This window comes from Pleurodeles waltl, chromosome 2_2 (assembly GCF_031143425.1).
Source record: "Pleurodeles waltl isolate 20211129_DDA chromosome 2_2, aPleWal1.hap1.20221129, whole genome shotgun sequence".
NCBI lineage: Eukaryota > Metazoa > Chordata > Amphibia > Caudata > Salamandridae > Pleurodeles > Pleurodeles waltl.
The window spans coordinates 148630222-148655455 of NC_090439.1; the positions used below are offsets into that span (position 1 = coordinate 148630222).

Consider the following 25234-nt stretch of genomic DNA (forward strand, 5'->3'; position numbering starts at 1 on the left):
CTACAACGCAGTTGAAGTTTTATTTTAATTATTTACATTTATTTGTAGAAAATGAAATGTTTTAAGATTATGCACAATTTATTTAGAGATAATGCTCATATTCCTAGTAGAGAGGGCAAAGAAGTGCCTCCACAAGATATCCTAGGTCACTCTATGACAATTAATGTAGGGTTCCTTAGATGTGTATGGGTCAATTGCATAAGATTGCAGAAAATAAAGGTGCATTGAGGTTTCCACGGTATGGCACATTTAACTTGAGAATTATTGAAATCTTGAGGGTGGTATTGTATGAGATGAAACTACCTCCTAGACCTGCACAATATGAAGCACGTAATGCTTTGGAACGTGCCACTCATGCCAGAGAAAAACAGAAATACCAGGGTAGTTCAAAGAAGGCCATACATACTTATGCAGATGCTAGGTGGGATGTTGAGCAGAAAATATGGAGAATAGATATAGCAGAAGGAGTCAGGCTGTGTCTGGCTTTGCGTACCAATGTGGAAGGAGAAGAGGAAAGGAAAATGAACAGGATACAGAGAGAGAAGAAACAAAAAGAGCCCGATGACATAAGTGTAGGCAGTGATGATGACTCTGGAGATAGCCTTTTGGACGTGTTATAGTTTGAACGTGCACCTCCATACAAAGAGATTAGAACTGAGGGTGGAAATCAGAGTACTGCTGGCAGAAGCTCAATCTCCCTTGCCACTTCCCTAGTCAAATTGACTCTTATTACCACGGGAACCATCCCAGTTAACATGCCTTGTGAGCCAAGAAGTGAGGGTTTCAAGAGTATGTCCCAGTTGATTCTACTGTGAGTACTGTTGTTGCTCTTAAAGTTCTACTCACTATTGGCCCTGTAATTCCTATGAAGCAATCAGAAGGCTGTGTGAAAAATACTAACAACCTGATGCTGCCCAATGCTGTTGGAAGACAGGGTAGAGTTCCAAATAGACAGATGTTAGGGGGGGCACAGGCCTGTGGTTCCAAAACATAAAAGTCCTGCATGTGGAGCAAGTGCAGATACAACTTTGAATCTTCTCAGGATGTCCATCGATAGGTACTTATCAGAAAATGCCTACCCGTACAACTCCCAACTGGGAACCGCCTTTAAATTTGGGAAATAGTCCTCAAGGAAGTGATTCCATACCTAAGTTTCCTGTGGTGTGCGAAGGAGATGGGTGACTTGATGCAGTTTTTTAATGGAGGTACTCCACCTAGAGAGAGTACGAGTACACAGGCGAGTCATGGAACAAGTCTGTCAACACTGAAAGTTAGAAATCTGGATGTAGCAAAACTTACAATAGAATTTGAAGCAATTATTGTTGGGAATCTTGAAGATGAGACTGCATTTATGTGTAGGGATGTCACTACGGGAGTGGGCCAAGTTCACTTATAAATTGGCAGAATAGGCTCAAAATTATGAAGTAGATCTAAATAAAATTAAAGCTTTGCAGAGGAGCTACTGAGTGTGTTTCAGTGAAAACGACATTGTTGACATGAGAACTGCATGATTGAAAATTCCGATTAAGGAACTAATTTATAATATGAGGAAATGGAATAAACTAGAAAAGTGGGAGACTTGATGAGAGAAAAAGAAGGCAGTATAAAACATTTAGGTGAACTGCCTCCAGGTGAAGCAGAGGAGTGTTACAACCTTTCCCTTGAGAGAAGTGCCTGTTAGGGATTATATACATATGCCATGGAGCAGAAGTGATCTTGAATCATTTACTAATGATTTCCCAAACTTGCGAGAGAAGCCAGTGGTATGGTACAGTCAAGTTGAACGATTTGTGAAAATATCACAGGTGTTGTGGGTTTATTTGAATATATTGTGTGATGTTGTTCCAAGGGATTTTTGGACGCAGTGTAAGGTAGCTGTCCAGTGGCCTAAGATGGAAGTGATTTAGAATCCAATAACCAAGGGTCCTTCACCAATAGTGATTGAAAGGTCTCAACTTGTTATGTCATTTTTGAAGGGGAAGGTGCTACCCCATGATGTTGACTGGGTTAAAATTGACAGAACTACTCAAGAGTCAAAGGAGTCAATTCATGCTTTTTATGAGAGGTTGTTACAGGCATTCAAGTAGTAAAGTGGTGTGGAAATGTTAGAAGCTATGGATATAGGACATTTTGTATCAAGGTTTGTAGCAGGATTGAGGCCAAAAATCAGTCTGATGATCCAGCAACATTTGATTTGTTGAAAGAATGAAACGAATGACAAACTTTTGTGTTACACCAAGAACTGCTATGATGAGATTAAGATGAAGCAGAAGAAACTACAAGAAAAACACAAGGTTGTACAGACCAAAGCAGCTCAAAGAAGTATTCAGATTCAGCTGATAGCCAACAATGTTGGTACCAGGCCTGGTATATATCAGCAAGGACCAATTCCTATGCAGGGTAGAGGTCAAGGAACACCTGATCCAAATACTGGAATGGGTATCAATAGCTTGAAAAAAACTACCCTTTGTCACATCTGTAACAGGACGGGGCATTGGAAGCAAGAATGTTGTTTTAATCCAGCTAACCAAACTCAAAGTTCAGGATTTGTACCATCATAAAGTCTTAACTCAACACTCATGCAAAATGCATCAAGGCTGATAAATCAGAATTTTCACATTCTCCAACCCCCAATGTTGCAGGTTCCCCAACCCCAATGCCACACCAAAATGTGATGAGTCCTAGACCAAATGCTAATCAAAATACAAACATGAATATGAATGTGATTCAGGGAGGGAATGCTTTCTGACAATTCCTGTATTTGAACCGAAAAAAAGCTATAGCTCAAGTCAGTCAGGCTGAAGGTGCTTGAGAGTGGAGGAAGACTGTGTGCTTGGTGCAGCCTTGGAGATGGACCAGAGTGGAATTTATAAACAGCGAAGTGCATGGCTGCAGTGTGTCGGGTTTGGTTGATCCTAGTGCTACCTGCTCTACTCTGAGATTGGTAAAGGTTCCAAACCTACCCGTGTCAGATAAATTAGCCCAAGTTGTAGAAGTATCAAACAAAAGGATGACAACTCAGGAAATAGAACCAGTTTTTGTGAGAATAGGGTCTTTTGAAGATAGACACAGATTTGAGGTGTGCGATTCCAGCCCACTGAATCTCTTGCAGAGGGACATACTCTGCAAACTCAACTGCACCATGTATTGTAATTGAGCAGGTAAAGAGATGCAAAGGCATGATAAAGATGCTACCTTTAAGCTGACAAATGACGGGCCATATTCACCTTGACTATTGATGATTTACCCACAGATGTGAGAGGCACAGTAAAAACTGAAGTGTGGGATTTTCCAGGAAAATATATCGGACTGATTAAAGGAGATGAGCCCATCTAAATAACAATCAAACCTAATGCTGAATTCACAAGAACACCACAATACAATCTGACATGTAAGAGGACTGCAGGGAGTTGCCCCATAATTGAGTTTATTATTCAGCAGGGAATGTTGAAGGAAATTCTGGGCAGTCCTTGTAATTCCCCTGTTGAAGGCTTGCAGAAAGGATGTGAGAAGTGCAGGATTGTACAAGATTTGCATACAGTCAACAATATAGCCATTCCATGTTGTCCCATGGTACAGATTCCAGCTGTGATATTGCTTCAGACTTCATGGGAGGATGAATTGTTCACCATCATTGATTTAGGTCAGGCCTTCTTCTCATTTCTGTTGCATGAGGACAATCATCTCCTTTTCACATTTGAGTTTTCGGAATAGGGTTTTGGCATGGCACTGAATTCCTCCAGGGTATACTGAGAGTCCATCCACTTTTAACCAGATTCTCAGGAAAAATCTAGAATCTTTAGTTATGCCTTATAACCCATTCTTAATGCAATACATCAACAACCTTTTGCTATTGTCAAATACTCTGGAAGCATGTAAGCAGGGTACCATTGCTTTATTTAACCACCTGGCTGAAAAGGGACATAAAGTGCCCTCATGAAAGTTGCAATACTGTTAGAAAGTGGTGCAATATCTTGGTCATCACATTGATAAAGGACAGAGGAAAGTGTCGCAAGAGAGAATTTCATCAGTCTTTAAAATGAGTCCACTGACAACACAAAAGTAATTCAGGATGTTTTTGGGAATGTGTTTTTGGGAATGGAGTCTACTGTAGACAGTGGATGCCAAATCTTCCCTAGTGTCTAAGCCTTTACAGAGCCTGACACACAATTAAGTGTCCAATCTGGCACCATGGGATAATGATTGCTTGATTTCTTTTCTAGAGCTGAGAGAAAGTCTCTGTTGTGTCTTTTCTTCAGTGAGAGGGAGGGCTGTGCTCTCCTAGTGGTTACCCAAACCCTTGGAAATGCCAGAATGCCGATGGCATATTTTACAGCTACTCTAGATCCAGTAGCCCCCTCTTTGCCTGGCTGTCTTGAGGCCATGGCACGAGCATTGAGAGATGTGAAACTAATGTAATGAGACACCCTTTAGGGGCGAAAGTGCCTCACTCTGTTGAATTATTGTTGACAAAAACCCTACACATGACTAGCAGCATCTGACTAAATATGAACCAGTATTATTGGTAGCAGAGAATGTAACTGTCAAACTCTGTGGTGTTTTGAACCCCTCTACTTTGTTTCCTGTACCTGATGTTGAATGTGATGTAGAATGTGAAGTGGGCTATGATTTTCTCAATGTCACTGAACTCTGCACCAAACCAAGACCGGATATCCGAGATGAACCATTGTCTGATTCTAATTTTGCACTTTTTGTAGATGGTTCATATTTATGAAACAATGGAGGGAGTCTGAGTGAAGTTTACGTTGTTTGCACTCTTTCAAGAGTTGTTGAAGTTTCCTGGCTTCAAGGAATATATTTCCTCCTGAGTGGCTGAAATGAGTGCTCTTATTAGGATGTGTTGTTCATGACTTCAGACAAATATGGTCTTATAGGGGATTCACAACATCTTATGGTCTCCAATTCAGAATGGCGAACAAGTGAGAAAACTCCTTGACAAATTACACATGCCTGAGCAAGTCGCAGTGGTCAAGTGTCCTGCACATCGCTCTGGAGATGATCATGTAACATTGGGCAATATTTCTGCTGAAAAGGTAGCAAACTATTGTGCACATAATATTTGCACCTTCAATGGGGATATGCAAAAGAGGGAATGGATGAGACTGACTTCAATTGTTTGTTGACTACTGCTGATACCTGGGAGGAAGTCAAGAGGCTACAAAAGGAAGTGTCTGAGGAGGAGCTGCAAGCCTGGGTCAGAACAGGTTGTGTCAAAAGAGAGGATGATATTTGGGTTTGAATGGATAGAAGACCAGTGTTGCCAAACAGTTTGTTACCTCCAAAGGCTAGACATTTCCATGGTCCTGCTCAGGTTGGTAGGGATGCTATGGTGAAGCTATTTAGACAAATTCAAATTGATGTCAGAAGCTTTGTATCACAGGGGTGATGTGTGCCAACAGAAAAATGCTGGGAGGAGAACTGCAGTTACACTGAGTTACAGAGGAAGCTCAGGAGGCCCTTTCAATAGGATGCACTTGGACTGTTGCTAAGAGAGCTCATTCCTAGACTTGGCTTCCCGACTTCTTTGGAATCAGATGAAGGTGCTCATTTCAATAATACGTTTTTGAGGTAATTATGCACAGTACTACAGTCTAAACAGAAGCTACACTGTAGCTATAGACCTGAAGCTTCAGGTCTGGTGGAACAGGTGAATGGCATGCTGAAATTCGGATTGGCAAAAGTGTTTCGTTGAAATGGCCTGATGTGTTGTCCCTTGTCTTGATGAGTCTTTGGAGAGTACCTGATGGAAAGACTGGACTGTCCTTCTATGAATTCAACTGCAACTCCATGATCTGAACAATTTCCTTGGACTGTACCGGGAATTCTTATTTCCATTGAAGAGTTTGAGCTCTATAATCCTTAGATTTATTCATATTGACTGGGATAGGGAAATCAGAAGAATATTTAGGCTCCCTTAGAAGAAGAAACGGTTTGATCTTTAGCAGAACACAGAATAGAGTTAGGGAAGTCTCATGAAGATTTGTGTATATATTCCAAAATCTTTGAACATTGTTTGCTGTTTGCACAGGTGGAATTAACTGAGAGATATTCTGTTGCTGCTCAATACTACCCAATAGTAGTTATAATATTGCTTATTCTGCTCACTGTATTAGTAGGAATGTTTTCCTCTACACCATCTGTCAAACTCTAGGACTGGCAAATTGCATGATTTAGATGGGAAAGCTCCACACTTAAATGCATCTAGAAGCTACTGTTCTGCAAATGTGTATTTGCACCCACATTGATGAATATGCTGACACAATAAAGGCAAGGAACTGCTATACATGTAAACAACTACCTGAATCTGTGTCAGAAGTTGCCACTTATCATCACATTTCGTTTACTTAGGGGTTTCATGTAGTCTTTTGTTGAGTCTGTTTTATGGGACAGGACATTATCAATATTATTTCTCAACTTACGATTTGATTCTTTGAGAGTTCCCCTTTAGTGATCATTTGAAATGGCATCCAGCTCCCTTAGAGACAAAAATAATTGCAAGAATCTTTAAACCTGTGTTGGGCTTGGCCCTTCTTAGGGGTCTCTCTGAATTTTATTTAGCTTTTTCTTCCGATCCTTTGATGACTCTCTTTTCGTGCTCTTAGGACTCTGGGTATTTGTCCCACTGTACTGCAGTGGGAAAGTGCATGCACCCTTCCTACACAAGCTAAGATGCTAAGAGGAGGCTCTTACATGATTAGTTGAGGTGCTGTACCCCTGAGTGTGCTGTAAAAAAGGTACACCATATACCCCAGATTGGTACAGCCCTGGTGACTAGTGAGACATTGCATTGAGCATGCCACCGAATAGAGTAGCCTGTTAAGCATGTAACTGGCCTGCCATGCAGGCTTATGGATATGCAGTTGAGCTTCGGCTCAGGTTGGCACTACTAACTTTGTAGCCAATTCTGAGGGGACCATCCTCTACACTTGGCGCACCCCCCAGAAGGGTGGAGCAGGTGGTAGATGGATGGCTGGGCAGGTACACATGGACGTCCCATGCCTGGTAGTGAAGAATCCCCACATGTGTTTTCCCTACCTAGGGGGTCATCTCGTCCCATGGGTTTGTACTGATTCCCTACTCAGAGGCCTTAGGGCCCTTGGTACTCTCCCACTGTCAATATAGTGTGAAAGTGGGAGCGCCTTCCTACAAATATGAGGAAGCACAACTGGCCAGTGTGTGTGCGCTTACCCACTGGTGCATGTAACATGGGCGAGCCTGTATTCAAAGGCCTGTGTGTGGTCACTAGCACCTTTGTTGTTTTTAAATATGTATCCAGCCAGTCATAACAGGCGTGTGTGCGCACCAGCACCACAGGTGTTTTAAACATAGGGGCATATTTATACTCCGTTTGCGCCGGAATTGCGTTGTTTTTTTTTACGCAATTCGGACGCAAAACTAACTCCATATTTATACTTTGGCGTTAGACGCGTCTGGCGCCAAAGTCCATGGAGTTTGCGTCATTTTTTAGAGTGGACACCTACTTTGCGTTAATGAGATGCAAGGTAGGCGTTCACGTCTAAAAAATCGACTCCGAGGCATGTGCGTCGTATTTATACTCCCGGGCAAAATTTACGCCCGGGAGTGGGCGGGTCAAAAAAAATGACGTACGGACGCTTTTGCGCCGTTTTTTAGCGCCTGCAAAAGGCAGGCGTTAAGGGACCTGTGGGCTCTGAAGGAGCCCAGAGGTGCCCTCCCATGCCCCCAGGGACACCCCCTGTCACCCTTGCCCACCCCAGGAGGACACCCAAGGCTGGAGGGACCCATCCCAGGGACATTAAGGTAAGTTCAGGTAAGTGTTTTTTTTTTTTTTGTGGCATAGGGGGGCCTGATTTGTGCCCCCCTACATGCCACTATGCCCAATGACCATGCCCAGGGGACAGAAGTCCCCTGGGCATGGCCATTGGGCAAGGGGGCATGACTCCTGTCTTTGCTAAGACAGGAGTCATTTCTATGGGGGTTGGGAGTCAAAAAAAATGGCGCAAATCGGGTTGAGGCGAAAAAATTGCCTCAACCTGACTTGCCCCATTTCTTGACGCCCAAGCCCCATATCCCCCTACGCCGGCGCTGCCTGGTGTACGTCGTTTTTTTCCACGCACACCAGGCAGCGCCGGCGGCTAACGCCGGCTAACGTCATTGATTAAATACGGCGCCCGCATGGTGCTTCAGAATGGCGTTAGCCGGCGCTAATTTTTTTTACGCAAAACTGCGTTAGCGCAGTTTTGCGTCAAAAAGTATAAATATGGCCCATAGATCCTTCCAGTCTTAGCAGGCCTGTGTGTGCACTTGCACCTATTGTGCTTTTACACACGTGCCGAGCCCTCCAAGGCAGGCTTGTGTGTGCTCAAAGGCAAGTATGCCCAGAGATTGAAGAATACACATGTGTTTTAACCACAAATGAGAGCTGCTCTGCCTGTAGGTTAGCACAGGGGAAGTGTTACAATTACTATTAGCTGCAACAGTGGATTGCAGCAGAGCAGCCTTGTAATGTTTACTTATTATTTGATTGGTCCTGACAAACAACTTTCTTTGGTAAATGTGGTTTTTCAATAATCATGGAGAAATGCCACATCTAGAAAGATGACATTTCTCTGCCCTAAAATGCTTTGTGTGTCTTTTAAGTTGACTCGGGTCCACACTGGGGGATGGAGGAGCACCTCTGTGCATTCCCCATTGACAGCTATAAAACGTATGCATCACAAGTGGAATGAAGACCCCTGCCATTTGTGGCCCTGGCTGGATAGATTGCAGGAAGCGGTTTTGACACCTGGCCTCACGGAGCCAGTTCATGGCCCCACTAAAGTTTAAAATCTGTATTCCACAGGCCAATGGCAAACAGGATAGAAATTTGTGGGAGACATATGTGGTTCAAAGCGGAACCCTCTGAACCTCCCCCAACTTCAAAGGCACACTACAGTATATATACTGGTGCCACACTGCAGAAAAGAAGAGATACACTTGCAGGAGGAACATGGGACAGAGACCCTGGGCCATGTGCTGCACACTGCCAGATGAATCTGTTGTGCACCAGGAGTAATTACTGCCCTAGGAAGGGACCCCGCACCCTTCCTACATCGTGGGTGACCTGGACAAACTGGTTGCTGCTCTGTGATACTCTGAAGTGTGCTCCCCAAGGGCTTGTTGGCTTGCCTCCTGTTCTCTTGTGGACATTCTCAGGGACATAAAAGGCCCCCAGCGAGTGAGGGACATACTCATCCTACATGTGTCCTCTGGAGAGGGGAGCCTTCTTAACTGCCTACATCTTCTGCTGGACGTCACCTGGTAGCAGTGGAGCCTTCAAAGTACTGCCTACATTGAAGGAGTATGGCCCTTCATTGTGAGGCCACAACGCATACAATCGTCTTGCTGGTAGTGAGTGGATTCACTGGTTGCGTGACCCCTTGTGGCGAGCGTGCCACATTTCTCACATGCAACACCTATCTCCATGCTCATTGTGTGAGCTGTCCGATTCACTGGTTGCAATCTTGGGAGGTAGGGGACATACCTGGACTGTGTTGCATTCTACCTTGTGGTGCACTGTGACCTTGTGTTTCTTTGTGTATGACCGAATTAGTCTGATGTGCCTTAAGTCATCACACACCACACATTGTGCCTCATTCCAGAGAGGTACAGGATTGTAACTCTTTGTGTGTGTCTGGATTTGTCTAGTGCAGCTCAAGTCATTGTGCACCAGAAGTTGTGCCTCATTCCAGGAAGGGAAACAGGATTAGAACTCTTCATCTGTGACAAGATTTGTGTGGTGCATCTCAAGGTATCGTGTACCAGATGCTGTGCCTCAGTCCAGGGAAGTACAGGACTGGAACACTTCATGAGTGTCCAAAATTGTCTGGTGCTTACCAGATGTTGTTCCGCACTCCAGGGAAGTACGGCATTTTAACTCTTTGCGTGTGTCCAGAATTGTCTGGTGCAACTCAAATCATCACGCACCAGATGTTGTGGCTCATTCCAGGAAGGAACAGGATTGGAATTCTTCATGGGTGTCCAGAAGTGTCAGATGTGACTGAAGTCGCCGTGCGCCAGATGTTGTGCCTCATTCCAGGTAGGTGCAACATTGGTCACCTTGTTTGTGTGATCGTAATTGTTTGGTGCGACCCAAGTCATCACGCATCAGACATTAGGCCTCATTCCAGGGAGGTACAGCATTAAAACTCTTTGTGTCCGGATTTGTCTGGTGCTGCTGAAGTCATTGTGCACCAGATGTTGTGCCTCTTTCCAGGAAGGGAAACAGGATTGGAACTATTCATCTGTGTCCACATTTGTCTGGTGCATCTCAAGTCATTGTACACCAGATGCTGTGCATCATTCCAGAGAGGTGCAGGACTGGACTTCTTCATGTGTATCCAGAATTGTCTGGTGTGACTCAAGTCATCGCGTGCCATTCGTTGTGCCTCATTCCAGGGAAGTACAGGATTTGAACTCTTTATGTGTGTCCAGAATTGTCTAGTGCAACTCAAGTCATCACGCAGAAGATGTTGTGCCTCATTCCAGGAAGGAACGGGATTTGAACTCTTCATGTGTGTCGGGAAGTGTCAGATGCGACTCAAGTCATTGTGCACCAGATGCTGTGCCTCATTCCAGGGAGATGGAGCATTGGTCACCTTGTGTGTGCGATCGCAATTGTTTGGTGCTACCCAAGTCATCATGCACCAGACATTGTGCCTCATTCCAGAAAGACATGGAAGTTGGTAACTCTTTGTGCATGATCAGAATCGCCTGGTGCTACTCAATTCATCACACACCAGATGTTGTGCCTTGTTCTAGGGAGGTGCAGATTTGGTAACTCTTCATGCACAACCGGGACTGTCTGGGGCGACTCAACTCATCGTGCCCCAGATGTCGTACCCCCGACCAGGGAGGTGCAGAATTGGTAAGTATTTGTGTATTGAAGTATCTGGCTTGGCTGGATGCCACTGTGAACAATGTGTGTTCCGGGGACTGAAAGTGCTTCTAGGTGAAACCAACAGTCGTGGTTCCACTCCAAACTATAATGGAGTTCTAAGCCTGATTCTTCCCTGATGGGGCCCACCAGTAATACTTGGAGGGTTTTTTGACTTCCCTAGTAGGGAACTCGGATTATCATTTTTTCATAAGGATTAGGTACGTACTAAGGTCCTGAAGAATCGCATGAGATCATTTTTGACGAGAAAAGCGAGAAACATGTTGACCCTTTGATAGAGTGGCACAGGGATTCTGTGTTCTCTCCCTTTGTACCTTTCTCACTACGAGATTTATTTAACTGTATATTTTTCAAGGGAGGGTAGACATTACTTTACCATATCCCTTTACATTGTTTTTAATCATGTCAGGGGTTTTTAATATCCAAAATAAATAGTTGATTTTTAACCCCTAGTCATTTTTACTGTTACTTTTTCTATACCAATCCTTCCTCACGTCTTGACCGGTTTTGCAACAATTTTCAAAAGACCTCTGGCAAAGAGCCCCCTTGAGGGGCCCATCAGGCATTGCAGTGCCGGCCTGACGAGGAGCATGGCCCTATGATGAAGCATGTTACCGTAAGGTGAGTGAGGGCTCTTGCTTGAAGCATATTGCTTGCCCGTTTTTGTGGAAACCTTTGGTCTAGAGAACCCCCCCTTTTTTCCTGTCGTTTTGGAACTGTGTGTACACTTTTTGGATCCACTATTGGGAGACTTACACACTGGACCAGGAGCTGTCTTCTCCGAACCTCCCATTTTTCCCCTTCATTTTTGCTATTGTTGTCCTAAAGTGACCCTACCCCATGCTTTGCACACTGGTGTCCATGCCAGAAGTCACAGAGTAGAGACCCCTGACTGGACTTCCAGAGTGATGGTCAAATCTCCATTTGTTGACTGTTGCCTGTTCAGCCGTTATCTCTTTCTCCCCCACCCACCTTTGCCCTTGGATCCTGAATTAATGTAGCTGCTCCAGCCTAGTATCTTGGGAAAGGGTGTTATCATCTCCAGCTTGTGGGTGAGCCGGGAGGTAGGGACAGGTTGGAGGGGGAAGTAGGATTAGGATTCCAGGAGGGTCTGCAAGCGCAGTGACCACTAGCCTGCCAGATATCAGTGCACCGCATTAGGGTGCTGGGAACAAAAGAGTGCTAGTGAGTGTTATAGTAGCCTACCTGATATCCATGGCACCCTGTACCGGTGCGGAGCGAGAGAATGGGAGTGATTGCCAGTGATTGACTCCACTGCATGGGGGTGTTGCCGTATACGTTGTTTCCTTGTCAGAGGATTATAGCAGTTTACACTGGGTTTTACCTGTGTGGCCTAGGCTGCAAGGCTATTTAAAAGTGCTGCTCTTCTCTGTATGTGCACAATGCTGCTATTGCTGTGAAGTGGGGCACACCCTATAACTGTGTGATATTGAATTGGGATAACCGCTAGGGTGGTTCTCGTGCTGACAACATTTTGCCACCTCATGAGGGTGCCAGGAGGGAAAGTACTATTTTTTGTCACATGTACATACTGCTAATGTTGTTTTAACACAATTGGGCCTAGTGCTGCTAGTGATATTTCTAAATGTAATTTATGCCCTGATTTACATGATGCTCATACTGTATTACTTAATGTGTGTGTTGAATACAAACTTTATTTACATACACCTTGTGTGAAGTATGTTTTGTGATTTTCAGTGTATTCGTTGTGTGGAAGTGCTGTGCCAATGCATTACACATTGCTCCTGTGATAAGCCTGACTGTTCTGTGTCAAGCTACAGTAAGGGTAATCACCCACTTCTGACAGGAGTGGTAGGACCTGCCTGGTTGGCGCCTCACCTCAGCCATCCAGAACATGCCTCCTCCAGCAACCTGTTACAACATTAGACACAGTTTATGCACATAGACACAATTTCACATGTATGTTGTCAGAAGCTGAGAAGAAGTTTCAAAATTTGGTTGAGGACCGAAGAAGGGAATTAGAAGCTAGCTCAAAACTGGGTGAGAGCTTTCAAAGTCAGAATAAATGGACTAAGAAAGAGATTGAACATCAATTGTTTGGAAATGTAGCTGCATTAGCCTTAAATTGGATGGAGAGATCTGATACTGACTGTGTTTGTGGGGAAGAGTGAGTGTGAATATACCTTCGAAGTTTGAAGGATATATTAGTTATATCTGGATAGAGAAGACACTTATTCTGGGAGTTTATTTTATTTGTGGAGAATGTTATTATTTTAAAGTACCCAAGGGATGGGATGGTATGTGATACTTTGATGTAGTTTTTCACAAGAGTTATCATGTAGAACAGGACCCTGTTTGGACTAACGGTTCAATACCCAAATGTAGTGTTAGTGCTGGAGAAGGGGCAGGTGACATATTTGCTGCTTTGATTCCATCTATGGGAGTGATGTTGAATGATTTGAAGATTAAAAGGCTATGCACTGTTGTGGATAAACTGGTCTCTAGCTCAGCAGGAGCTTTATTGATTGTAAATTCTGAGATGATAGCCATCAGATCTATGGCTTTGCAAAATAGACTTGTGTTAGACATGCTACTTGCAAATGAAGGCAGAGTTTGTTGGATGCTGAAGGTCATGTAAAGCTGCACTTACATCCCGGACAACAGTAAGGATTTGGAGAAGTGCATTCAGAATATTTCAAGCCTGACAAATGATTTGAAAGAACTGTAAGTGACAGGTGCACAGGAAACAATTGGAGATGGATTTTCTGCTATAGGCAGATGGTCTGGGAAACTAGGGAGTGAAGTTGTGGGTTTACTTTTGAAGGCTTTGTTGGTTATTGCTATATATACAATAGTTTTGGAGGTGGGATATAAAGTTTTCCAAGGAGTGAAAATTCAGCAGGGAACGAAAAGGAACAGAGCTAAAGTTGAGTTGAAGGACAATCAGTGTCGGTATTAAGATAAGATGAAGTGTTTGGAATGAGCTAGGCGAAAGTTGGTCAAAACCACAATGTTTTAGATAGTCTAATTTCAGAGAGAAAGTAGTTTGTGATGACCTAATAGTTCATCAGAGGGGAGGTTGATAGGGCATAACTTGACTGCTCCATTATGCTTTCTCAGAAGAAGAGTAAGGAAGCATTTAACTTCAAATATTATGAGTAATTGTGGCTCATTAAAAGACAACAAATTTAGAGTGCCTAGATGTAATGTTCATCAAATACATTTATACCTTAGTATTTTATCAAATTATATTTTTTATAATCACCCTTCATTTACTATGCTTAAGAGAATTTCATTTGTAAGAGTATAACTAACATTTACTTCCTTTCTGTTGTTCAGACAGGAGTTAAGGGCTACGCAATTCTTTTGCATAACTTCAACATGAAATTAACTTTCTTTGTGTATTACTTTTCTATCCTCTGCAGGTGTTAGATAGGGAAGCGAGAGTTCGGTTGCAAAGGACGACAATAGGTAACAAGGAGCTACAAGAACGACTCCCTTATTAAATTCTTAGGCACGGATGTAATCTAAGGTAAAGCAGATCTGTTCATAAGAGGATTAAGTTAATTCTACATAGTTCACAATGGTGTCTTGTTAGTGGAAATTTCCTTTGATGTGATATCTGCTACTGGAAGGTTCTATGGTTGATTAAAGTGTTGTTTAGTTAGTCAGTGCTTCAGATTTCTTTTGCCCCTTGATTAGGGTGAACCCTTAGGGAAAAATAGATATTCTTTCTTATTAGGTTAAATGGCCGTATGCTACTCACATCCCTCAACATGACTTCTACTGAAGTTTCCTGTGATGCTTATATTTTCCTCTGCATTCGTCTTTAGATTATTACAATAGCTAGGAATTTAGATTCAATGGTTAGGAAGGTAAATCCTAGTCTGATTTAATATGTAACCAATTGGGTTGCACTGTCATTAACAGTTTGTGACTGAAAGTGTTTCTACTTGCCCCTTGGGACTCCTAGAAGGATTCATCAACCCTGAAAGGGAAAAAAAAGGATGACACAGGGTCAGTTTGTATGCTCATCTCTTTACTCTGCAACACGTCAAGTGTGCAAAACTATGCACAATGACAAAAATACTTGCCAGTAAATGTAATTTGTGGTTTCATAAATGAAACAATAAACATGATAATTATAAATGTACTTTTTATAAATTACCGTTGTGGAAGTTAAAAGCAGTCAATCAAAGGATCTTTTACATTTCCCTTTCATCTACATGCCGGGGCATATATGTGAAGATATACCTGACTTCTTTTTCTCTTTGTATACTCGCAGATTCCTCATTTTCCATTATTCTAATCTCTCTTTTATCACCTATTTTTTTACTTTGGTGTTATATATTTATTATGTATAGATCTTGATTTTACTGTTGTAAATTATTGCTTTGATGGTTATTTAGACCGAATAAAGCTTGTTTTGATGATGATGAAACATGATAATTACATTTACATAGCAGGAAGAACATACAGAAAACATTCTCCTGATAATACCGATGCAGTTTTTGCCAAAGAACCAATGATGGTGGCTTAAGCACTTCCTTTAATATGCTGTTATTGTTTGCTTTGTGGAAACTCCGATTTTATGCATAAATCACTGTATTTGGACTTTTTATTTTTAATGTGCAGAATGCTTATGCATTTTTGAATTATTTGGACAAGGGGTCATTTGTACCGCAAAAACAGGAAAAAAAAGAATTGACTGTAAATGACAGGACAGAGTGTTTGATTATGCAGAGGATTTTTATTCAAGGGTAGTAACTTCTTCTGATAGTTCTGTCAGTCACTGCAGACCCATAGGTAATTGTTGTAATACATTGACCCTGGAGTATTTTTGCATAATTCCCAAATACAGGGCTTTGTGTATTTTGGCTATTTCTTTTTTAAATTATTACTTATTTTATTCCTTTGGAGACTGGTTACAAGTAGATCACAGAAACTTTCAAAATGAGGTATGCCATGGCTAGGGCACACTTTCCGCTTCCACAACTTTCCCACATTATCTTGGGTGACATTTGCTTGCAAAGTATGCCCATGCATTCAGTTGTTATGCGAGATACAGACCAAGGGGCCTATTAACAAAGGTAAACTTACATATGTGTAAATCTACACATGTGAATTTACTCTTAGCTGCTGGCTAAATAGCAGAGATTCTGCATTCTTTGGCCAGTGGCCAAGCAAATAGCAGAAAAATATTCATTATTTACTTGTGGGCCGGCTAAATAGTAGACATTCTGCACTATTTAGCCAGCAACCGTGTAAATAGGAGAAAATCATAACTATTTACCTGGCTGATGGCTAAATTGTAGAGATCCTGCACTGTTCGACCAACATCTGTGTAAATAGAGGAACATCTCCGCTATTTTCCGGGCTGCTGAGTAAATGACAAAGATTCTGCGCAGTTTGGCTGGCATCCATGCAAATAACACAGACACTTAACTATTTATTTGGACACTGGCTAAATAGCTCAGGTTCTGTACTATTTGGCCAGCAGTCAAGCATACAAAAATGCCTCACTCCTTACCCTGTTGCTGGCAAAAAAACAGACATGTAAGGTTATGCCTTCAACCATGCAAATAGCAAATAAACCAAATTACTTATATGGCTAGTGGTTTAGTAGAAGACATTTTATAATATTTGACATGCAGCCTGGCAAGTAGCAGAGGAATTTCAATATTTAACCCACAGTTAGCTCAATAGCACAAATGATGTACTGTATTACTTGTGGATTACAAATAACTTGAAAAGAAACTTCCTTATACTTTTGGTTGGCTAAATAGTAGACACTGAGCTAAATTGGTCAGTAGCCATGCAAATAGCAGAGGAAGTTCACTATTTATCTGGCTGCTGTTGAATCAGCTTCAACTTTCTTTAATTATGCCTTATGCAGATTTCATCAGGTACTTTTACCAGGTAGAACTGCACACTAGGAGTGTACACAGTTGGCATCTATCTCCTTATGAATCTTAGATTCCTGAAGTATTATTGTTTCATTCACAAAAAATGGTTGCAGCTTCCAAACATACATTTTACAAAAGGAATAGTATTTTGCAAAATACATATGTACAATTCAGTCAGGTAACAAAATCATAAATCATAGAGGGTTGCAGAACAACCAGCTCAAATAATATTCACTATGCAGGTGCCAATCACAACCCTGATTCATTCTAATGCAGAGATTGTGGCCTGCAAGGGACAGCACAAAATTATCCCTTTGACTGTATTCAAAAAGGAAAAATGTTTTTTTTTTCTTAGCAGCCCGTGTTTCATAAAGAAGCAGTGCTGTGAGACCCCTTCTTCTTTACAAACAAGTTGCCACCCCAACTCTGGAGTTGTTAGCTCACTCATCAATGGTTTGCAACAGGAATTGCAGTCACAAATAAATTCCCTTCTGAGTTGGATCGCGGAGGGAGGAAACCCCTTTTATGAACCCTCTTATTTGCATTCAGAAACAATTGCAAAAGTCCTTTTACTAGTTGAAATAATTTTCCACATCATAAATGGGTTTGTACAAAATGATAAGCACAATAATGGTCCCAAATCCTGTGATGTTGCAACTTGAAGCCCTTAGGGCTACAAGTGACTTAGATGCAGGCATTAACTTATAGGTCAAAAGGTCCCATATATATGAATATTTCCAAGTTATTTTGACAGACATGGCACAGAATGCCACTCACTTACACAATGGGCCAACACATAGTGAGTTGGAAGGTCCTTTATGGAGCTTGGGCTCCACAAATGCTCTTATTCCTTCATGTTTTTCTGCAGAGCTAACATGATAAAGATGATTAGTACTTTTTCATGTTCTCTTTCTTACTCACAAAGCCATGGGAATGTGCCAGAGTGAAATGTAGTATTTTCAAAAGGCACAGTTATCAGAAGATCTCCTTTTCTTCAGCAAAACAATGTATTCTGGAATTGTCAAATCAGATTCAGTCCATTTAAACAAATTACAATAAAACACATGAAAACAATGATTTGTAAAAGTGAAAAAAACTGCAAACATCGTATCCCAGTGACAAAGACCTCTAATATTTAGAGTCATTTTATCAAAATAAAAACAGCTGCATAGGGCCCATTATGAAGTGACCAGCATAGTAGTATTAAGAGGCTTCATTCCAATCTAACGACAGAAGTAAGCAAAACTACAGGCCTGATTTAGAGTTTCAGGTTAGGCTTAACTCTGTCAGAATGGCAGAGAAATATACTTCCACCATACTCACAGAACTCTGCCCTTCAAACTTAGTGTTTTCCGCTAGTCCTATGGAGAACTCCCTACATTGACAGGAACTGCGGTCAAAGCAATTCATATCCATGTAAGAAACTTTGTAGACAGTATTGTTAGACTTGATGGCTGAACAGCAAACTTTTAAATATGTTTTTTTGTTTTTCAGAACACAAACTCCCAAAGCAGTAGTTTGTTTATGAAAGCAATAAATAACTAATGGTACCACGTGCTGTTAGTGTGCTCCCACGGTAAATGGGTCATTATGGCGGTCATTCTGACCGCGGCGGGCGGCGGTCGCCGCCCGCCATGCGGTCACCGCCGAATGACCACCCCGCGGTCAAAAGACCGCGGCGGCCATTCCAACTTTCCCGCTGGGCCGGCGGGCGACCGCGAAAAGGCCGCCCGCCGGCCCGCCGGCCCAGCGGGAAAGCCCCTGCAACGAGAAAGCCGGCTCCGCATGGAGCCGGCGAAGTTGCAGGGGTGCGACGGGTGCAGTGGCACCCGTCGCGGTTTTCACTGTCTGCTAAGCAGACAGTGAAAATCTTTGTGGGGCCCTGTTAGGGGGCCCCTGCACTGCCCATGCCACTGGCATGGGCAGTGCAGGGGCCCTCAGGGGCCCCACGACACCCGTTCCCGCCATCCTGGTTCTGGCGGTGAAAACCGCCAGAAACAGGGTGGCGGGAAGGGGGTCGGAATCCCCATGGCGGCGCTGCAAGCAGCGCCACCATGGAGGATTCCCTGGGCCAGGGGAAAACCGGCGGGAAACCGCCGGTTCCCCTTTTCTGACCGCGGCTTTACCGCCGCGGTCAGAATAGCCCTGGAAGCACCGCCAGCCTGTTGGCGGTGCTTCCGCGGTCCCCGGCCCTGGCGGTCATGGACCGCCAGGGTCGGAATGACCCCCTATATTTTTTGTGGCTTACTGCTAAGTTTTACTCTCAATAGTGTGACAGTATAAGGTCTGCCATTAGACTGCCTATACTCTTTTGGGACCTTAAAGGAAGTATGCTGTCATGGACCCACATGCAATAGAATGGGACTATAAGTAATTGCGCTGAATGTCATTAGGATATGAACAAATCTTCCCAGTAAATCAGAGAAAGGCATATAGGCATCAAAGCCATGGAAGAAAGAAGAAAAGAAAGTCACATAAATTTTTATTCATTAACCTTATTACAAATATTCTAAGGAAAAATATATGAAAGTATCCTACAGCTTAATCAATTCACAGCTCCACTTTAATACTCATTTTTTGGACTGGTGATGGGGATCCACTATTGAGGTTCAGAACTGATTTGGGGTGATTCTTTTTCATTTGTCATTTTCTGGCTGTATCTCAGACACAGCATTTGTGCTTGGTGATATCTCTCACAGCAGTAACAATAGTGCTGGCTCCAAGTAGAAGAATCCAGAAAAACAATACATGAAGTATGAATTTTCTACTGGCTCCCATCAGGCTTCCTGCACAGTCATCAAGCAGAGACAAAATGGCAGTCATGCTTAGAAACTTTTGACCTGATTCAAAAAGGTCAACGGAAAGTGTATGATTGTTCGCTGTTCATGAAGGTATTTTACTAATAGTATCTTTACCACTGTGTAGCTCCACATATAAAAAGATAGAACAGTAATATTTTTTTTCTGTACACCAAATTTGATGCAGAGCATGGTCAGTGGTTCTGTTGCCCTAGACTTTACATTTCCACTGTGCATGTTATATAGGGCCCGTGGCCTGCAGGGTTGGGGTCACAAGTTGAAGGCTGATTAGTGTGGCACTGAGTGCAGAGAACTCATCTAAGCAATTCCCATGGCTGCCCCCCATGCCCTTCGATGAATGTGTAAATGGGCAAGGAGGCTTTGGCCTGATGGGGCAGCCTGCAGTGCGGCCTAGAGTGGTGCTCTCTGCCCAAAGAAGGCATGGTGGATGCTGACTGGCACAGGGAGGAGACCAAGTAATGGGGCCGTACCGGATAGTGATCTAATTGCTCCAGAAGAATAAGCCAGCAAAACCAGAGAAATGACAGGAGTGGTGGTAGATGGGAGTCGGGGGAATCTGTGGCCACTGAATAACTCAACCATAGCGCTAACAGCAGGAGTGCAATCCCAAAGTCAAGATGGCCAGATCAGAAGAAGTCATGCCCAAGTAAATTCTCTGACTTTGAACTGACTATGTAATCCTCATCTGATGGAGCTCACATGAAGCTGTTAGCTGGACCATTGTAACATTAGTTACCTGTAAAACAATTCTACTAGATTCTCATTCTTGATGCACTGTGTGGGAGGGCATCGTCTGCACTCCAGACATCTGAACCTCATGTAAAATTGCTGAAATGTCTGGGAGATTCATGTAAGTACACATTACAATTATTTTGCAAATATAACACATGGGAGAAAAATATAGACATGCTGCACAGGCAATAACATTGGTCAGAATCTAGGCTGCAAGCTCAATGTAGTAACAGCTGAATTAAGAAGTGAGAATAGAACAATGAATGCTTCTAAGGTGGAAGTGTGGGGAAAGGAAGTTGGAGGAATTTGGGGGTTCATCGGTTTTATTGCACTTTAAAGACAGCATGCACAAAAGTAATTGAACAATACAGCAGAGTCCCATTTGGCAGATACAAATTCTGTCTGGAACTGCTTTCTCCAACCCCGCCCCACCTCTAATCCCAATACTCACATCATTGTTCAGAGTCCAGATCCCAGTTCAAAATCATATAGTTCCCTTCTCTGGACCGACAAAATCTCACCCAACTCTTTACATGGCACAGGTAGGACCCTCACATACACAATTAAATCCAAGAATGCCAATAGCCTTAATGACAAAATAAAACTCGAACAGTATTTCAATTCGAAAAACATTATCTATAGATGTTTCACTATTACAAGAATCATCTTTGCTAGGTAACAAATGTGAATTCTTCTGCAAATGTGATTCATCTGAAGTTTGCAGGGATGGGAATTCTTCTGCCCAAAATATTTCTATTAGCAGAATCCTAAATTCAAACCGAGAAGTTGGGTAGATTTGCCCCAACTTTGTCCCAGATTTTTCATAATATAAGGTATCCCTGAGGGTCGTCCATGGTCACTGATTAGGGTCCACACCTTTTTTCCCCTTACTCAAAGTATATTAGACAAATGTACTGTGCTATGGGTTGATTCTCCTAATGGAACAACAGTGATCTAGGGAATTTTAATGCTACCAGGAATGAGCAAAAAGATATTGAGCACAGCCTGCTCCAGCACCTTAAAGCCCAATATTTGTGAACTGGTCAGAAGCTACGGGACTCTGTGATGTATGGAGGAAGTGTCATTTCAGGAAAGCATACACCTTTTCTTTTGCATCACACCAGGCACTTTCGCACATTAACTCCTACTTTCTTCCAACATCAGACTTGCAATAGGCCAAAGGAACACACAACCTTCCAAGTGGTATCTCTAACCACTCCCCAGTGCAACTTGTCCCCAGAACATACATACAGTATAGCAAATGGGCTTTGGCACCTAATTGCGGATTGCCTCATAAATAATAAGTTTTCCAGTTTCATTAGAGACGAGACACAGTCCTACATTAAATCTAACACTGCTTCAGTCACTCAACACTGTACCATATGTGAGGCCTACAAAACAGTGATTGTGAGAGGGACAGGATATTATTTGAAACGAAAGAATGTAACAAGAAAATGGACAGGGTCAACTTGAGTAAAAGTCACTTGATTTTTAGGAAGCGTTTGTAGAAACCACAGGCCCTCAACTTGAGGTCGACTTGAGGCCACCACCAAAAAATTAAAAGCACTTGCACAAAAAGCAGCAGGTAGCCGAGGTTGTGCCTCACAAGTATAAATATACAAAACAGGAGATATGTGAGATAAACACCTGTACTGAATAAGTGAATCAGGAACAGACAACCAGAACATTAAGTACTCATTCACAGATACACCCACTACAGCAGAGAATTTTACAGATTTCTATTAGTTAGTTAGTCAGTAGTCAATTATACACCACACAAACTGCCCCTTAGAACAGGAATCAACCTCTTTCAGAGGAGCTGTCAGTCTTGTCCTTGACCCAAGAAGATCAAGACATGATTGAGGCCACCCTGACTGTGGAAACGTTGGGCAAACCCCTTATCACCACGAATGAAGTGAAAACTCCTAATCCATATGGCCTTCCAGCTGAATTTCAAGAGGTAGAGGGGAAACCACTGGAGAACCAATCAATGTCAATGCCCTCAGATGCATCACAACAGCCAAGAAAGTGACAGTTCCTGGAAGACATTGAAGATGTGAATATCCCTCCAGAGAGTACATGTCGAACAATACCCTGTATTTAATAATATGATTGGGCTAGCTGTCTGTAGGACAAAAAGTGCAACACACAGATGCTCATCTGCTAAGTTTACCAGCAGGAGATTTTCATAGAGAAAGATTATCATAAATATTACATTAGGGCAAATATGCTGATTTGCAGTTTAAAAGCACATCACCAGCAGCAGTATAAAGAAATGATTGAAAAGCACACGAATACCTGAGCAAAGGAACATGCTGATGTAGTACCACGTACTGGAGTGTCAGGCAGAGTGATCACTTTCTGTTTTTCCCTGTTTAGGAAGGCTTCCTTGAGCCAACGAGCTCTGGTTGAAGCACCTGTGTGCCAGTGAGTGGTACATAGACCTGAGAGGACTTTTGGCAGCACTTCCATCAACCCCACAGACAAAGCTGCTCTCTGCTGATGAAGGGCTGAACCCAGAAACATGTGACAAGAGAGTTACAGCACTTGCTGCACCTACTAAGGTGAATAACTTTAGATTACTATATGGATACAAAAAAACTTGTACTGCATTTACCATGATGCATTGGGGCTGACTACGTGCTGGAGTGTCATGCAAAGTGCTCCCTTTCTATTTTTGCTGTGGTACAACAAGTATCCACGTCAAGGGCAACTAAAGGTGTCACCTGCCAACCAATGTCACTAGTACTGAAAGCGAAGCTTAAGGAGAAGTGCTATCTGAAACTATGGAAGTACTTTGTCTAACCTTTGCCACATAATCAGCGACCAAGGAGACAGTCCTGCACAAGTGTCACACACCCCTCATGGCGCAGGATGAAAAGTGCCTCAAGCAGTGGTGGAGCATCACCACCGCCCCTGCCCGCCATCAGCAGCTGCAAATTGAAAAATAAAGATGATTATAAATAACGTTTATTGTCGCTTTTTTTTTTTCAAGTGGCGTAGCTTAGGGCATGACAGGGATGGAGGGGGAGTGGTTTGCACTCCCCTCAGTGCGCAAGTGTGTTTTGCCAGCCATCTCTGAGCAGGCACAGGCTTCCAGTCTGGCAGCAGCATGACAGCAGCGTTATGATTGGCTGCAGGGCAGGCTGGGAGCCTTGCCTGCAGTGAGTGCAGGCAGAAGAGTGGCGCGGCGGCAGCAATGCGCCGGGTCAGGTAGGGTTTTGTAAAACAGTTTTTTATTTGTAATATTGTTGCTCTTTTGATTTTGTGCCCCCGCCTCTTTACCCCGACCAGGAGTCACCCCTCGCCTCAATCAATCCTTTTTTTGCCAAAAGATTAGTTTTGTTTGCCCCATCTTAAACTTTAAACTCCAAATGTAACACTTTGCATCCTAGTGTGTTAGAATAAAATATAATTCAAGAAACAATCATGAAAACATAGTGTTAAAAAAAATTACAATTCAAGAGACAATAATAACAAGATTGTTCCTCCTAAATGTTTTAGCGACGCAAATACTGGTAGGCTGTCACATTCTTCTTTTTTTATTCTTATACTGTATTTTCTGACTTTGCTTTACACACAGTGGACGCCACGTAAAAACTCAATGTGTATACCCTCCTGATGAATGTCATGTGCAAACAGGTTCTAAAAAGAAATAAACTGCAGGCATAGCCAAATGTAACACCCAGTGCCTAGACCTTGGTGCACATGACTCGAGGCTGAGCACAGTGAGTTCAGGAGGTATTGATCTTGGACCTTGGTATAATACGTAGACTGAGGCCACACATGTAGCTCAGAAATTGCTGCATAAGAAAATGGCTGTCAATAACGTATTTGGGGTTACAATGTTTGGAAGCATGACATGGCCACGGGCCATACCATGCTCCCAAAGAATGCTGTACATGGCTGAAGACCGTGTACAGTAGCATTTAGGGAAATGGGGAGAGGCCAAACTCATTGGTTTCAGTCTGTCCCCACACATCTGAAAGCTGTGCACAGTGAGATCTGGGTCAGGAGGAAAATTGAAGACATTACCATAGGCATCTCTGTAGTCACTCAAGGGTACTGCTACTTGCTGCCCTGCTGGACTAAATCTTTGGATATCAGTGAACACAGTAACTAGAACTCAAACAGACAATATGCTGAAAGGGGAAATGGTGCTGAAATTACAGCATTGAGTGGGATGGGATGCGGAGGTGAGGGTCTATTTCCGTTGTACTGAGTGTGCTCTGACTGCAGAATATGGCTAATGGCTATGTCCCCCTGCAGCCATGCAAACCAAGCCTTCTGTGTAAGGCTCAGCCTCCGTCTAAAGCTCTGGTTGGACCCTAAGAGCCTATGGCTATGCTAAAAAAGGTTGTACGCAAGGCCCAGCAGTGGATCTTTGAGTGGTAGCTCAGATGAAGTAATCTGGTAACTCACCCCTAACATTGGAACATTAACAGACTGGCACCTCCTCACAGCGCAATGCTACTAAATTACTTGTGCTACTTCGATATTTTATCACCAATTGGTATCAAATATAAAAAGGCCGATAGAATACATGTGATTGCAGACAGCTTGCATAGCAGAGTGAGAAACACACGGTGGGGGTAACAAGAGTGTGAGAGCAAGAGAAATAGTAATGACGGCAAAGAAGACAGAGAGTGAGCGAGAGAGTGAAAGAAAGCGAAAGTGGAGGAGGAAGAAAAATACATAGGTCGTTAAATATGAAGAGAGATGAAACAAGGGCAGTGGCGATGGGATAACATAGGAGTAAATAAAGAAATATGAGGACTACAGAAAGAGAAAAAACAATCATGTTTGTAAGTAGTAATTTTCTGGATGTGTTAAGCATGCACGCTTACATTTGACCATGT

At 42.9% G+C, this 25234-nt stretch overlaps 1 protein-coding gene across 1 annotated transcript in view; it reads right to left on the minus strand.

Moving 5' to 3' along the window:
- The window catches only part of LOC138280770 (molybdenum cofactor sulfurase-like), a 566269-nt gene that overhangs the window by 196527 nt on the left and 344508 nt on the right, over positions 1-25234 (minus strand). The gene's annotated exons all lie outside the window — the stretch shown is intronic.